Source organism: Pleurodeles waltl, chromosome 6 (genome assembly GCF_031143425.1).
Source record: "Pleurodeles waltl isolate 20211129_DDA chromosome 6, aPleWal1.hap1.20221129, whole genome shotgun sequence".
NCBI classification, from domain to species: domain Eukaryota; kingdom Metazoa; phylum Chordata; class Amphibia; order Caudata; family Salamandridae; genus Pleurodeles; species Pleurodeles waltl.
This window is the reverse complement of record NC_090445.1, coordinates 304,851,579-304,864,819: the sequence shown is the minus strand read 5'-3', so window position 1 is coordinate 304,864,819 and position 13,241 is coordinate 304,851,579.

The following is a 13,241-nucleotide window of genomic DNA, read 5'->3' as shown; positions in this document are numbered from 1 at the left end:
TGCCAGCCGTCCTTTCGGCAACACAAGATGGCCACCGTTGGCCCATCACACAGGAGGTCATCAGAAGTCACCAACCCTGCAAAGCACACCCAGGTTCAAGCAAGACCAAGTGCCAAGAAAGCACTGCCTTGAGGTGCAAGTACTGCGCACTCAAGTGAAGAGGAAGCGGAAAAGAAAGTGACCCTATGTCACTGCCCTGCAATGGGCCATAGACTCAGCAAGGACTGTCCTCCCCCACACTGCCTCAAGACAGAGTCAGCAGTGACACGCAACAGGCAAGAGGAGAGTCGCACAAGGAGTGTCCTCCCCCACACTGCCTCAAGACGGAGTCGGCAGTGACTCGCAACAGGCAAGAGGAGAGTCGTACACCCCAAGTGGTGTGATGCCACCCAGCAACACTGAAAAAAACACGCCTAGTCCTTGGACAGGACAGGACCTTCGAAAGGTCCACACAAAAGGAAGACAAGTGGCCACACGCCACAACAAAGGAGAAGAAAGCGTGGCGAAGCACCATGCTATGAAGAAGGAAGAAAGGAGAGTGTGTGACATCACCTGTCACACTGCAACACCTGACGACCACAGAAGAACAAGAACGGAAGATCAACAGGGTGGAGAGATCGAGGACTCCTTCCACAAAGGAAGAGTGCACCCACAGACAAGACAGCCACCGGGGTGCAGTGACGTCACTGGAGACAGCTCAGCGGGAGTACCAAATGTAAGACGCCATGCACGAACCGCGTACTTACCCCACACGTCAAAGGTGACCATCCAAGCCACCTGTCATCGGCTGGCTTGAAGCAGATGGCACGACTGCTAGCATCTGCACATGAGCAAAAGAAAGAATGCACTCGCTGTGACGAAGTTACTCCAATCACCTTTACTCCAGCAACATCACTTGTCGTCCAGGTCTCCAATCGGCAAACATCATCATTGCCATGTGCATCACGGTATCCTTCAAAGGAGCAGTTAACCGACCAGACTGGAGTCTTACACCTCTGCTTTAATGCTCTGAAGAACCAGTCAACCAATAACCACCTGCTCACCCTGCCTGTATCCTGCTCTCGGTGGCAAGAGCAAAATCGTGACCTAGACCCATCTACCCCTGTAATTGCATGAGCGACCAGGCAGTGGCTCCTAGGAGGTCTTGCAGCTGCCCTATGTGGCACACAAGCAGCCCCAGAGCAGACCACAAGAAGTCCCGTGACAACCCAGACAAGGGGCCTCTCAAGCTTGAGAGAGGACTGGACATTGCCCCACCGATGAAGTCAAAGAGACAAACAGGGCAGTGCAATGGAGACTCCCAACAGGTCACTGCACACCAAGACTGTCTTCAGTGAATTAACATGACACCAACTAGACACCCTCCTGGCAACGTGATAGACAATTGCCCTGAACCGTCTGAAAGCCCGCATGCACCTGATCCATGTCTGCAAGCGCCCTGACCACGGAATAGCCACCCTTGTGGTTGCACAAATGATTTGACCCTGGCTCCTGTCGGAGAGCTTGCAGCGGGCGGCAGATGGCCCACACGCAGCCCAGCACAGTCCATGCCAATCCCGTGGCAAACCCATCGAAAAGACCTCGAGGAAGTTCCATAGTGAAGAATCCACAAACGAGAGGTGGTCTGGAAGCAGCTCTGCCATCAGAGTGTCAGGATGTACAAAGGTTTCAGAGGAGGACTTCACGCCATCACAGATGTCATCCGTCTTTGAGGGATTGGCCTTCGTGAAGCCAGGATATCTCGGCAAGCAGATTCACAGTGGACTCCACCAATGCTCGTGAGGCACCCAATTCGAATGACACCCTCAATTCGAATGATACGCCCTATTTGAACAAATTGAACTGTAAACACCACCAGCCTTGCCACGAGTGCCCACAGGACTGAACCACAGTGCATCAGTGGACACCTGACCAACCATCACACTGTCAGAGTCCGGATTTCTTCCGCACAGTGTTCGTGCCCAGCTGTGACTGGTTAAATCATTAACTCGTGCAGAAGGATCCGTGTGCTCCCAGCTGCACCTGCCCATGGCAATCCTGCGGCCTGCCTTCTCGAGGCCGAGAGACTGATGGTGGTGTTTTTGTTACTGTGTTTTTCTCTTGCAGGTTGGACTTTGTTTTTTGTTCCTCAAAGTTTTGGAGGAATGTAGTGTCCTGCTGGACACGTTCTAGTGTTTGGCCAGCCTCTCTGCTGAGGACTGGCCTCCCACATACACCCCACACCCACCCAACACAGGCGTCACCGGTCAGGTGACCCTGGCAATAAAAAGGGCCGGGCGCACGTGCCCAGGGCCAGTTACACCCACTAAGCAACTGTGTCCCTGTCGGCCATTTTTGTAGCATGGGGGCCTAGGGCCCCAACACTACAGACTCTGGTTCCTCTGCCCTCAGTTCAGACACAGACCCATGTTGGAACCCGCTAGACTATTAAACAAAGGAGGGTTGTACAGAAAAAAGAAACAGTTCTCTACTGCTGTGAACTTATAGAAAAGCCAGCAGAGCATTAAAGTGTTCTGCAGAGTATGTTTCAAAAGGATTAGCTCAGTTGGTGTTATTTAATTGGGGTTAAAATTCCAGACTTCCTGCTTCCTGTAAAGTAGGCCTCGGTTAAGAATGCATTGTATATAATCAATCCGTTTGTATTAATCAGATGTTATCAACAGATCAAACTGTGCATGAGTGCTAGCTTGTTCCACAGTGCCTAGGTTAGAGCCATCTGGCAGCGCTTAAGATGGTACAGTCAATACTTGTTTTATGAGGCCTGCTCTACAAATGGCTGCTCTGTTTGCAGCCCCATCAGAGCCCCTGTTATGTCAGCAGACAGCCAAGAGGTCTATAAGATTTGACACAGAACATGTACAGCCTCATTCACCCACCCTTTGAGTCTTGTCGCAGCTGGGTTTAATTTTAGCAGGAAACAGTGGCTGCTGACAGCATCAGGGCTTTGAGGCTCTACTCACACGTTAAATAAACTCCCATTCACACTTTCACTAAATGCCCCATGTTGTAGGGTCGACCTCAAGGAGCCTTGACTTCTGCAGGGATCTGAGATAATCTTTTTTAACTTCTTTGCTGAATCAGTTTTTAGCACAAAAGTTATGAACATGTACAACACTTTCTCACAAAATCTAAAGTGTGAAAAACTAATTTCATTTACGTGTATGTATAAATAATTGCAGGAGACCTCGGTGAAGATCCCGACGTTCGGACTTAGATGATTTATTGGGAGGAAAATCTTCGTCCGGGCCAAAGCTGAATCTTGATCCGACGTCCTTGAGCCCTCCTCGGATATGCTGCGCGGGAAATCCCAGTCAACTTTTTACCTTCGGACTTAGTCACTTTTTTTGAGCTTTTTCCCTCCGACATCAGTAGACCCTCTAGAGCAAGCCGATTTCAAGTTGAAGTCCTTGGATTGAATTTCCAGGAGCCCCAAGTGAAATTGTGGAGATCTGGGGTTCCAGAGTTTTTCAGCAGGATGACCCTGCAAGTCAGGCCATGTCGCGGTCGACGTAAGCCGGCTTGACTCTCTAGGACGGGTCGGTCCCTTTATGGAGCCTTTTTCCAAAAGTTCTTCAGCCTTCTCCAATCTTCTGAATCTTCTTCCAGAAGTTCTTTTAAGGTTCTTTTGAGGTCCACAGATCACCCCAATGTTCCAGAAGCTCTGAGTTGCTCCTTGAGGGTGCAGACTTCAACTCCCAGAATGCACCTGGCTAAAACTACAAAATGGAAACTGGGCAGTGGTCAGCTGGCCAGTTTCTTCAGGATCTGAGGCAGGGGACTCTGGTTAGCAAATTTTCACACTTAGCAAATAGGGAGTCCCTCCTTGATCAAGTCGAAGCCAGGCAAAGTCTTTCTTGTGGTGAAGCCCAAGTGTGCAGCTGGTGCAGTCTTTCTGCATGCAGTGTCCAGGTGCAGGTCAGGGGTCCAGCAGGGCAGTCCTTCTTCTTCTGAGGTTTTTCCTTCTAGGAATCTGTTAGGAACTTGGTAGGAACTGAGGTGTGAGTGCAGCTCTGCCATATTTATCCTTGCTCTTGGGTGAAAAACAGGGGGGTCTTGGTTCTCGAATCAAAGGCAGGGTCCTTCCCCCTGTGACAACCACTTCCTGAGAAATGTGGCAAAAATCAACCCCAGGGAACAACATTCTTCAAAAATCCATCATGGCTGAAACTGATTTTTGGAGGTTAAATCTGGCTGAGCCCCCCCCCCCCACTGGTGTGGCTAAAAATCTTAAACACAGCCTTCTCCTGCCCACTGGTAATCTAATCAAGAGGGCATCTACTTTTCTGGGGTTGCAGGATGTAAGGGAGGTGCTGAACAACTCCAAATATTCTTACCCTGCCTTTGAAGACCAGTTTGGCAGCCACCCCTCTTTCTGCTTCCCGATCTGCTGAGGTAGTTCTCCTTCCACAGACAACATTCTTTTCTATTCAGCCCGCCCACTTCATACCTCATCAATGCAGCCTGGCCAGGCTGCCAGAGGCTGGCCAATCAGAGAAGGGCACTACAGTGCTGAAGTTGGCAACTTTTCAGGTAGAGTTTAAATCTCTTAACCTGAACTAGTGATATTAAATCCAACAATTGTAAGTTGTGGTATGTATTACAAAAATGTATTTGATACCAAACATGAGGTATCTGACACTTAAGGGGACTTTGTTAATTAAAATAAAGGCTCCCATGTTAGCCTACGAAGGCCATTTACTAAAATGAGGGAAAAACAAATTTGCCTGTTTTACCTCATCAGGGCTTATTAAACTATTGTATAAGGTCCCTGCTTATAGTTACATGGCACCCAACCCCAGGGCCACATAGGGAACACCTTAGGGGTGAGATATGTAAAAAAGGTAGTTTAAGACTTTGGAACTAGTTATGATTCCAAAATCGAATTTGCATGGAACTTTAATTTAAAAGCAGCCAGGAAAGCAGGCCTGCCTTTCCAACGACCCTGGGCACCTCAACAGTGCACCTATGGGTGCACAACCTATGCTGGGGCACCTAAACCTACATGCCATACCATATACTAGGGACTTATAGAAAGGTTGATATAGCCAATTATAATTAGCCTAATTTGCATACTTATTTTATATAGAGCACAGGCTCTGGGGCTAGCTAGCAGTACACAGGGCACCATCCGAGTCAGGAATACACCAGCAAAAAGTGATAAATGGGGTAAAATGTTAGGGGGCCTCTGCAATCAGCCCTGTTTTCTCACACAAGCTCCCCCCCCAGACCACACATCCAGGAGACTCAGCCCAATCCTTGGAGAGTCTTCCTGGCTTGTCAGGCGAGTAAGACAGTGAAGAAAACTGGCTGTTCCTTCACAGGGCCTACTCTGCCTTACATCCTTCTGTCATGGTCACTCCCTCTGGGTAGTGAACCTATCCCAACAGTGAAAAGACCCATCCTAAACTGAAATGTTCCTCTAGGGGGGTTCTTCGTCCTCTCTCTCTGCCAACTTAGGTAGTGAGGCATCCATCTCCCCTATCCCTAACTTTGCTAAGGCAACACCTAGCTTACCCAAAGAGGTCACCCAACACTGGAGCAACCCCACCATGACCAACAGGGTCGGGGTCCTAACCTGCTTTTGGCCCTGGGGTCTCTCTCCCAGGCCACGTACAGTGCTGCCATGAAGGCCAGCACCCAACAGAGGCTACTTACAGCTGTCAGCACCCAGAACCACACCCTCAGCTCTCCACTGACAGATGGGTGAGCTTAGGAGCAACTGTGGGTTCCTGTTACCCCTCTTTCTGTTTAGAGTGGGGGGCTACCACGTCCTGTGGCAGACACCCTCCTTCCACTCTCCCTTCTGTCAGTGCAGGGGCAACACCCTACATCTGAACAGCTAGCCCACTACTCAGGACTTCCTTGGTGTCAGGTGAGGCCTCACCAGGGCCAACTCTGGGCTCCCCCCCTACTGGGTCAGAAGGCCTTTGGCACCTTGGAACTCTCTTTAAGAGTGGCCTACCCTCTATTTTCTTCTTTCCTTTTCTTGGGACCCCTGTCTCCTAACTGTAGGAACTAGATCCCCAGGACTTTTGGTTGGGGGAGTGCCCTGGGCGAAAGCCCCATCAGGGGCCAGACTCACCTCAGGGAGATCATTGTCCAGGATACAATCCAGGGGGAGGTCAGTACTGACTACCACCCAAAACAAGTCCAGGATACCCTCCCTCTCTAGGGGTACTATGGCTACAGGTTTGGAGGTGACCTCACTAGTGGCTATCCTGACTCTCCTTGTCTCCCCTGGGACATACATGTCTAGGGTCACCAACCGGTCACTCACTATTGTGTGACTGGCACAGGTGTCTCTCAGGCCAGGGGAAGGGATCCCATTAACCTGAATGGGGTGAAAGTGCCTACTCCTACCCTCAGGGATCACCAGTTTACCATCTGGTCCTGTCTTCCAGCCCAGTGCTATGAGGACCTCATCATTTGAGGAGTCCTCCCCCATGGCTACACTGGACAGCCCAGTGCTAACCACCTTCTTTAGACAGACTGCATCTCCCCTGAAGCGACCTGTTTGCTGACAGTCAAAGCAGCCCTTACCGTCCAAGAGCTTCTTCATCCCTAGGTCTCCCTGCCTTTGCTTGTCAGAGTGGGGGTGGGACTTACTCCCCTCCTTCTTACGGTTCTGGGGTACAGAGGTAGTCTCTGCGATGGGCTTACCACCTCCCTCCTTGGATTTGTGGGGACCTGACCCCCCCTTCTTGGAGTTACCCCCTGGGGATTGACAACCACCCTGGTTTTCAACCACTCATCAGCTGCCTCCTCCAGTTGTATGGGGTTGGTCAGCTTGGAGTCCACTAGATGCTTGCATAACCTCTCTTAGATACAATTAGTCAAGATGTGCTCCCTCATAATCAAATTTTATTACTCCTCATAAGTAGTTAATGTGACAAGATAAAACGATTTAAAGGCTTCTTTTGACACAGATTTTGTACAGCCTCATTCACTTTCTGAACTCTAATTCACTTTTTGAATAAACAGAACACCTTTTCTTTGCCAGCTCTCTTGCCAGAAAGGACCCATGGGTCTTAAAAAACACTCATTCTAATACAGTCTGACTCACCAAATCGAATGGGAAGGCATGGAATGTTATTACCAAGCTTGGCGGTACCCCTCTTATCGACCTTGGAAGGATTGCAGACCGAGCTGGTCTTGTCTGAATGAAACATCTGGCCTGTGCTTATGAAATCTCTGTTTAGGGAGCTCAACCTCCTGAGCTATTTTACCAACTTGTAACACATCTTGTTTTTGGCTACAGTTCTTGTATCATTATTTTATCACAAGTCACTTCTTCAATATATATATTTTTTTACACCCCTGCTTCTCAGTGGCAGCACTCTCTGTGCCTTCCAAAAGCTATTTTTGTTATGGATGGCAGCAAACAACTCAGTCATACCCACATATGGGTTGTTTCGGAATACGTAATGATGTCAGCAGTGAACCATGGTTTGCATTGTATTTCTTTACTTTGGTGTATGTGAGTGAACATTCCCAGGTCTGTATCATGCCTATGTGTGTGTCTTTGACTATTTTCAGACCGCTTTGCATTTAAAAAGATTCTCCAATGTGCAGCAGTGTTCCCTACTCTATCCCTCAGACTAATAATTTTATAAGCTATGAATGCCCATTTTAACCTGTTTATGGTGCCATGCAGCCCACTCATGCCAAAGCTCACGTTTTTTCCCCCTTGCTTTCTGTTGTTTGCAGAAGGTATTTTGACAGATTGTATGCTTAGTAGTACAAGGGATGAGATCCAGCTGGACTCTTAAAAGAACTGAAGCAAGAAGTGCTCACCTCATGCCGGAGCTGTTAAAACAATTGTGGCTTGTGCAGTGCTCTGTGGAGTCATTTATTTTCCCTGTTGGCATGGACGGCTCATGTCCAACTTCATTACTTAGGGCCTGATATAGAGTTTGGCGGTTGGGGTTACTCTGTCGCAAACGTGACGGATATTCAGTGGGCCATATTGTGATGCCATTACATCCTAAAAGAATCGTAATATGGGGGACGGGATATCCATCACGTTTGTGATGGAGTAACCCATCTGCCAAACTCTAAATCAGGTCCTAAGAGATTTGCGATTTACATTCAGTACGCCTTTTCAAAGACTGCAGGAGACGCTGATGAGAATAAATCAAAAACAGTCAGCAATGGTCAAACAAATGAATAGTTTTCCATGGGCCAGGGTCAGACTGGCCTGTAGAGCAGCCAGGGATTGCCACACAGGCTGGTATGACAAGGTCAGTAAGTGGGCTATGTTTATTTAGCTGTTTGTGGGCCTCTTTTATGGTCTACTGGGATGGTTGTTACTGTTGACTTCCCTGATAATAAAACAAACATTACCAATAGAAAGTGTAATTAAAAGCAAAACACGTATACAGCGGGTCTATACAAGTTAAAAAGTGCCCCGATCTGCAAATATGTGCCACTTTTTAGGGTCGAGTGCACAAGTGCTCTAGCCTGCTGTAATCTCTCTATGGGCTTTTAACCATGCCCACACACTCCCACACGCCCATCAGTTTAGTTGGTTTGTGGGCTTGCCTTTTAAAATTCACTTGATTTGATTAGTGAAAAGCATGCATACGTCATGCTTTTTCCAGTGTTTAGCCCTCCTCGAGAGCACCGACCAACTTCTGAAAACGAGGCTCCATATTTACTGCACGGCTTCCGCACTACTTTTTCTTTTCTTTTCATTCAATCAATCAATCAAACTATTTATAAAGCACGATACTCACCTGTTAGGGTCTCAAGGTGCTGGGGGGGAGTTAATGGTCGAAGAGCCATGTCTTGAGGCGTTTTCTGAAGGCCAAGAGGTATTGGGTCTGGCGTAGTTGGAGCGGTAGGGAATTTCAAGGTCTTGGTGGTGAGGTAAGAGAAGGATCTTCCTCCTGTGGTGGAGCGGTGAATACGGGGGACGGAGGCGAGGCTGGCAGAGCGGAGCTGGCGGGCGGGGGTGTGGAAGGTAAGTCTGTCATTGAGATAGGCCAGACCTGTGTTGTGGAGGGCTTTGTGTGCGTGGGTGAGTAGTTTGAAGGTGATCCTCTTCGATACGGGGAGCCAGTGTAGTTCTCTGAGATGGGCTGAGATGTGGTTGCGGCGTGGACGTCAAGTATGAGTCTGGTGGAGGAGTTTTGGATGCGTTGAATTTTCTTTTGGAGTTTGCCCGTGGTTCCTGCATAGACTGCGTTTCCGAAGTCCAGTCAGCTGCTGACTAGGGCGTGGATGACTGTTTTTCTGGTTTCAACGGGAATCCACTTGAAGATCTTGCAGAGCATTTGGAGGGTGTTGTAGCAGGAAGAGGAGACTGCGTTCATTAACTATGCAGCACAATCTTGCTGGGCAGTAGTAGAGCACTTTGCATGACATTGATCCTGTTACAAGGCTAATTGCATAACTGCCGATAGGATTGACTGCGAGCAAACTTCTATTTCCTTTTCTGTCTCTTCTTAGCGCTTCACGCTCATGCCATGGTGCTTTAAATTGGCTTGCTTATGTGAAACTGTTTAACTTTTCATTTTCAATTTATGGGGCAAGAAAAGTCTGGTTAGGACTTTACAACGCTAATAGCTCTATATCAAGCAAATGCAAGACCCATTGCACTGCAAATGCTTGTTCTAGCTTACAGTGACCAGCTGTGGTGATCTAGCACAGCTCATGAGGGAATGTCCATGTTTTAGCAAGGGGCTGCTATCCTGATGCTGCTAAGATAAAGACATGAATAAAAAATAAATGTTTACTCCTGCATGTCGTCTACACGTGTATTGCTGTTATACACATTACAACTTCAACAATATTGGCAACAATTTGAACTACGGACCAGTAAGAAACAAGCTGTAAAACAGCTGTGACACTGATTCAGTGATTTCATCAAATTGATGTTTGTTAACAATAAAGCATGAATGCATAAATGAGACACAAGAGTTTGGGTTAGCAGCAGGTCAAATAAAATGAATACATTTGCAACAAATTCAGTGTGGATGTGCACATGCAATATTTACCATTGCCATCAATGTCCAAGACTGGACTAGGACCTTCTGCATTAGCAGAGCAGGGAATGAGGAGTTCGGCCATGTGTAGTGCATACGTCAGAACCAAGGAATTAGTTGACAGCGTTGGTCAATTTTCGATGATGAACCCGCTGTTTGTAACCTGAACAAGGACTTGTGGTGTGGCCACATTGGGTTTCATCTTCCTAGTACATTGGTTGTGCGTTTCAGTGATATACCCCCTAATTATTGTTCTACATAAAGACAAATGTGTGTCAATTAGTGATACACACACTAAAATTGCAACACAGGCTTGTGGTGTGGTGCACAGCAGGCCTCAACCTTCTATTATATTGGTTGAGCATTTCAGTGATGCACACACTAATTATTGTACCACAGGAAGGACAAATATGTGTCATTCAGTGATACACACACTAATATATAAAAACAGTAATAAGCACACTAAAATTCAAACTATTCAAAAATAATTTGCCGTGTCTAAGCTCCAGGATTGTGTCAAAACATAATATGGTTCGGACATTAATTAAAAACATATCATGCATGTTTCTCAGTGATACGCACACTCCATTGCAAAATGGTGGGACTGCTGCTGGAGACATTTTATGAAGTATAGCATGAAACAAACATTCAACCAGTGCAGCATACTTTTGCATGTAAAATGTTTACTACAATTGTGATGTGCACACTATAATAACAAATGAGATAAGACCACAGATCAAGTCATAGTTATTTTTAGTAAATATAATCTTTGAAGTTTTGCACGTTATCCCCACACAAATAACTAATGGCACATTAGTTGGTTGTTACATCATTATAACTGTAACTCCGCACTCAGACGCGGCACCTCTTTCTGTCCTCGCGGATGGAACGCGCTACTGATACTCGGAGCCCCGTTCCCCGCGTTTTTTGACTACACATTCTGGGAAGCATATATTTCGCTTCCGGTCGCGCTACACTTACTTGTAGCCTTTTTTCTTCTTTTGTTGTTGTTGGTGGGTTTTTTGTTGGTCCTTTTGCCTGTCTCTATTCATGTTGTGTCCATCTTGTCTTCTTTGTGTTTTTGTCCCAGCATGCTCTGTTTTTCTTTTATACTACTTCCTTTTTCCTATACTGGTCTATGGGCTTTTCCCAATCCAAGATGGTGTTACTTCCTTTTCCTGTGATGTCACTTCCCTTTTCTCAGTATATAAGTCAGTCAGTCTTGTTCCACCTTGCGTTGCAAACACTTCCTTCTGGTTGTGCTGTTCGCTCCTGTTCTTTGTTCCTGCTTTTTGCCTTGGGAGATTTTTGCCTGTTCTTTGTTCCTGCTTTTTGCCTTGGGAGATTTTTGCCTATATTTTGTTTCCTGTTGTTTAGTCCTGTTTTTTCTTGTTTTTCTTCAGGAGTTCCTGTTTGAGGTTTTTTCCCCAGTGTTGGGGTTTTTTTTCCTCTGGGACTCCTTCTGGAGGGTACGGTCTGCTTTGGCATAGCCTGTCAAGCGGCACTGTGGCTACTAGAAGGGGTCACCCTTACCTGGGAGTATCCAGAACCTGTAGAAGACTTGGGGGGTCATTCCGACCCTGGCGGTCCATGACCGCCAGGGCCGGGGACCGCGGAAGCACCGCCAACAGGCGGTTTCCTGGCGGTTTACCCCTGGCCCAGGGAATCCTCCATGCGCCGCCATGGGGATTCTGACCCCCTTCCCGCCATCCTGTTCCTGGCGGTTTTTACTGCCAGGAACAGGATGGCGGGAATGGGTGTCGTGGGGCCCCTGGGGGCCCCTGCACTGCCCATGCCACTGGCATGGGCAGTGCAGGGGCCCCCTAACAGGGCCCCATAAAGATTTTCAGTGTCTGCTTTGCAGACACTGAAAATCGCGACGGGTGCCACTGCACCCGTCGCACCCCTACAACTCCGCCGGCTCCATTCGGAGCCAGCTTCATTGTTGAAGGGGGTTTCCCGCTGGGCCAACGGGCGGCCTTCTGGCGGTCGCCTGCCGGCCCAGCGGGAAAGCCAGAATGGCCGCCGCGGTCTTTTGACCGCGGTGCGGTCATTCGGCGGTTCAGAATGACCCCCTTGGTGTATTCGCCAACCGGGTATCCAGAGGTGAGAAGTCCAGTGCAGTACGTAACAATAACTGTAAGTTATTGTGTGCAAGTGATATAACATCAAAGGGTTATAGTGAAAAAAAAAACAATGCCATCCATGCAGAGTGTTAGTGTACCCTCACCATGTCTTCAGACACCAGGTGAACCTCCTATTAAGTGGAAAGTGTGGTACAGGGAACTTACAAATTATTTATGAGCAATTGGAGGAAATAGATATTGTCCAAAGAGAAAAAGGGAAGGCTATTCATGAAGACTTACCTCCTAAAGTACACGATGGTTCAGAAGATGGAGTTGAGCTAGATGAGTTTCAGGAGGCAGTACAAAAATTAGAATATCTGTTTGACCCTCAACCTAGTCTAATAGGGAGCAGGCACACATTTTTCATGTGTGAGCTGCACTTAGAAGCAGCTTTACAAATGTTAGCTGGGGACTGTGAATTTGGAGAATTCACAACTAAACTATTCACAGACCAAATTGTTGAGACAAGATAGTCCAAGAAAAAATGTTCTCGCTTCAAAATCAATCTTTGGCGGAGACTATTGATATAGTAAAAAGCAATGAGATTTTACAAAAATCATCTAAAGAATTAGTTAAGAAAGATAATCTAGGGGTGAGCATTGTTACAAACAGAAACAATACAGAACGCAATGCACTGAAACAAGGGGCTGTGAAAAAAACAAGAAGGGAACAAAACAAACCAAAAAAAAAAACAAATCCATTTTTTAACAGAAACAAATGTTTTTTTTTTGGTGTGGGTTTCCCACTCACGTCTTCAGGTCAGCAATGTACAGCGAAAAATGTAACTTGTCTGATTTGGGGCAAAATAGAACATTTTGCCAAGGTGTCCCATGCCAACAAGAATAGAGCAGTTGTGGTAATTCAGAATGTCAGTGAGGTGGAGTGGAATGAGTTATGTGATAATACAGAGGCCATGGTTTTGATGGTACATGAAGGTGATGAGTTGAAATGTGTTGACCCACATGCTGACATGTTGGGTAATGGTGTCCCAACCAACAAGAATAGGGCAGTTGTGGTAACTCAGAATGTCAGTGAGGTGGAGTGGAACGAGTTATGTGATAATACTGAGGACATGGTTTTGATGGTACATGAAGGTGATGCGTTAAAATGTGTTGACCCACATGCTGAC